The sequence below is a fragment of the Ipomoea nil genome, unplaced genomic scaffold, assembly GCF_001879475.1.
Source record: "Ipomoea nil cultivar Tokyo-kokei standard unplaced genomic scaffold, Asagao_1.1 scaffold0103, whole genome shotgun sequence".
NCBI lineage: Eukaryota > Viridiplantae > Streptophyta > Magnoliopsida > Solanales > Convolvulaceae > Ipomoea > Ipomoea nil.
Window position 1 is genome coordinate 226,530 of NW_017616531.1, and position 4,056 is coordinate 230,585.

The 4,056-nt window shown below is 35.6% G+C and overlaps 1 pseudogene; it reads left to right on the forward strand.

The window, feature by feature from the left end:
* The first annotated feature begins 1,178 nt into the window (after positions 1-1,178).
* On the forward strand, positions 1,179-2,111 carry LOC109187130 (annotated as a pseudogene).
* The last annotated feature ends 1,945 nt before the right edge of the window (positions 2,112-4,056 follow it).

Below are 4,056 nucleotides of genomic sequence, written 5' to 3' on the forward strand. Positions count from 1 at the left end.
CCTCGGTGGGTATTGCAGTTTTATACAACTGGTGGAATATTAGAAAAGGTCTTGAGTGTTTCTTGGATTTTCAGACTTATAGCTCCTTGTTGAAGAAAAAAGATAAACAATCTACAACTGAATTGCATGTTATAGTCTTCCCTCATGCCTTAGTAATTTGTCTCAATATTTTATGATTTTGCTGTTGTCTTCAACTTATGAGTTGCAGAATATTAATTTGAATGTGCTAGTTGGTTTCTAGTTGATGGTACCTTATTTTCCCACATGGGACATTGGATGAAGCTCCACCAAAAGTTCAAGTGAAACATTACTTATAAAATAATTACCTCTTTGATAATTGTGTACATTGGACAACTACTCTAATTTGCCGTAGTAGCAGCAGCAGTATTATTATTATTATTATTATTATTATTATTATTATTATTATTAGGATAACACTTGTGTTAGAACATTTCATGGGTCTCAATTCGTGAGACGGATCGGATATTTGATTAATGAATCGAATTTTGACCTCATTAATCAAATATTTGACCCGTCTCACGAATTGAGAGCCGTGAGACGACCTCACACAAGTTTTTGTATTATTATTATTATTATTATTATTATTGTTGTTGTTGTTGTTGTTGTTGTTGTTTGATAAACGTTATTTTTATTGTTAATTTATGCAAATTCTTTTTATAATTTATTTACAATTTTAGTTAATTTTGTATATTCTTTTATTTATTTTAATAATTAATTTAGTTTGGGCTTTTGGTATTTTTATTACAGTTAGTTTAGTTTAATTAGTTAATAATTTGTAGTTTTTTGTAAGTATTGTTATAACTAGTTTTGCTTTATCTTTATTATTAAGTTATGTTTATTTAAAGAGTTAATTCAAGCAATGGTCCTTCAACTATTGTGATTTTCCAAAATTGGTCCTTGTCTTTTAATTTGGACAAAATAAACCCTTGACTATCAGATTTGTTCCACCATTGGTCCTTCCGTTAACCGTCAGTTAAATAGGTGTTAAATGAAGGGCTAAAAAGGGTAATTTCCTCTGTCCAATCGTCATTTTGCAATTCTGCCTGCCAACACCACAGAAGATCATAACCTTCGAATTTAGCTTCATCTTCTCTTCCAAGTTCCAACCCATAGCGAAATTAAAGCTCCACTAATCTGTCATGTATTCCAGCTAACTAAATCGGGCCACTATCAAGAAGCTATCTTTAACTTCTTTGTCTACAGTTCCAATCCCTCTCCCAATCCATGGTCTGGTCGTTTTCATCATGCTCTCCATAGTCTTCGAGTGGGGGAGAAAAGCTTTCAGATTTATACTAGCGGCCATGGAATCGAACCAGGAGACCCAGAAAAAAATTCATGATTTTGAGCCGTCTACAAGGAAGAGGATCGATGATGGCAGAGAAGAAGTGGAGATGGTTTTCGGCAGGCTGGGGATTTTTTGCCACTCCGGAGCTGCAAAGATTCAAGAGCGGTTCGACTCGGAAGACCTGTCGCCATAGATGACAAGGTCAAAGGTGCATGCTTTCGATGTGTTTGATGAGAACAGAGATGGGTTTATTGATGAGAGGGAGCTGCAGAGAGTTCAGTGCCTTCTGGGAATGAAGGAAGGGTCAGAGGTGCAGAGGTGCGAAGATATGATCAGAGTGTTCGATGAAAATGGCGATGGGAAGATAGATTTCCATGAATTCTCAAAGCTTATTTGAATTCGTACTACTTCGGATTGAGACAATCAGTGACACTATCTCGCTGCTTTCCACACCATCTCTCTGCTTGTTTGTTCATTTGTTTCTGACATACAAAAGGATAATAATATATCACGATGCTCTTCTTTTATTTATGTAAATCCCTTTAGGCTAGAATGCAAGAGATGAAGGAAAAGGGACACAAGTATTTGGGTAATGGGGATGCAGATTCACATGTGTGCAAAGTGTGTTTTGAATCTCCTACAACAGCAATGCTTCTTCCTTGCCGTCATTTTTGCTGTAACTTGTCTCTAGATTTTAATTTATTTTCTTTTCTTTCTTGTGGTATTCATAGTTAAGCCATTTTGATTCATGTAAATATGTCTTGTAATAATATTTGCAGTGTGCAAGTTCTGTTCCCTTGCCTGTGCCAAGTGTCCACTTTGTCGGACAAAGATTGTCGATAGGATTAGCTTCTTGATGGTGGCCCGGTTTAGGCAGTTGGGAGACATGGCGGATTAGGGAAGCTTTAATTTCGTTGTGGGTTGGAAGAGAAGATGAAGCTAAATTTAAAGGTTATGATCTTCTGTGGTGTTGGCAGGCAGAATTGCAGAATGGCGATTGGACAGAGGAAGTTACCCTTTTAGCCCTTCATTTAACACCTATTTAACTGATGGTTAACAGAAGGACCAATGGTGGAACAAATCTGATAGTCAAGGGTTTATTTTGTCCAAATTAAAAGACGAGGACCAATTTTGAAAAATCACAATAGTCGGAGGACTATTGCTGGAATTAACTCTTTATTTAAAGTTCTGAACGACTAATAACTCTTTTAGTTTTTACTTTTTAATAAAAAATAATTTCCTATATTTATGAGTCAATAACGATATGATGAGGCCAGAAAGGAGATCTGCCATGGCGATCGCATCGTAGGAGAACAGCTAAGCTTTGGAGGAAGAGGCACACGGCCGACTACTAACGCGATTCAACAGACCCGGAAGAATCGCCAATATCCGAGCGAGTCGCAGGGGAGAAGTGCGGAACAGGTTGAGTCTGAGGCAGTATAAAAAGAGAGCGATAGAAGGAGGAAAGATGGATCGATTCACTCCGGACCAATTCCGGAGGCGGCAACCGTTTCAACTTCCCGATCGGCATCTTCAATTTCTTGGTTGGCGGCAGATCAGTATTTCCGGTCGGCACAAAGCTCCTGCGAATTAATTTGTTCAGCAACAATCCCTTTGGCGCAGCTTAATTTGTTCAGCGTACAAATCTCTTTGATAGTTTTTAATTCTCTTAATGTGTTACTGTATTAAGCTTTCATTTGAGTGTTAAAGTTCTGGTTCGAATTGTGTTTGACTAGTAAGTATGTTTGCTCCTTTGATTATGAATATCTAATCATTATTAATGCAAAGTTATTTTCAAAATCATTTCCTCAAGACTTAATTCGGCAGCAACTTTCTTCATGGTTCTTTTCAAGTTAATTCCTTAATTTCTAATCGTTCAATTATTGTTAGTGGCAACTCCTTAAAACTCAAATTGTTTTCTTGTTAAAGTATTGCTACGGTGGAGCCTAGATTTAATTACATTATTACAAAGCTTGATAACATTGATTAATGCTCAGTTTTAGTTTAATTGTTCATTTATTATTGATTATAATGTTTTGGCTAATTAATTCATGTTCCTAGCTTTTATTCCATTATTGTTTCGCTTCGTATTCATGGTAATTTATTATCTTTCTTATCTTATTTTTCACTACGTTTCTATTTAGTTTTATCCATATTGATCGTCCTTTAATTTAATCCATTTGTTATTCTGTTGTCTGATTTAATTTTATTGCTTTAACTTCCTGAGTTTTGTTATCTTTGGCATTTGATTCAGTACTTTACATTATCAATTCAATTAATTCTTAAGTTTAAGTTTATTAAATTGCATCGTACAATTCCCTGTGAGATCGACCCTTGCCTTTGCACGCTATTGATACAATGATTCGTGCACTTGCGAGGACATTATAAATAAAAATTGTCCATCATTGTTGTTGTTGTTGTTATTATTATCTTTATTCTTATCTTTTTTCTTTTTACAATTTTCCCTTTTTCATCCTCGTGATACACATAGATTTGTTGTTATTATTTTTTCCCCAAAGAAATCATAGAAAACATTAGACTCCTTCACTGTAAGAGAGAGAGAGAGAAAGAAGTAAACAAAGTGAGGAAGAGAACAAGAAATGAGAGGTCCTTTTCAAAAAAAAAAAAAAAAAAAAAAAAAGAGGTCCATCATATCTTTATCTCTCTGTTTTCTCTCGTTTTCATGAACTCAAAGCTCTCACCCCACCCCCACCCCTCACCCCTCACCCCTCACCCCAAAAATACAAAGG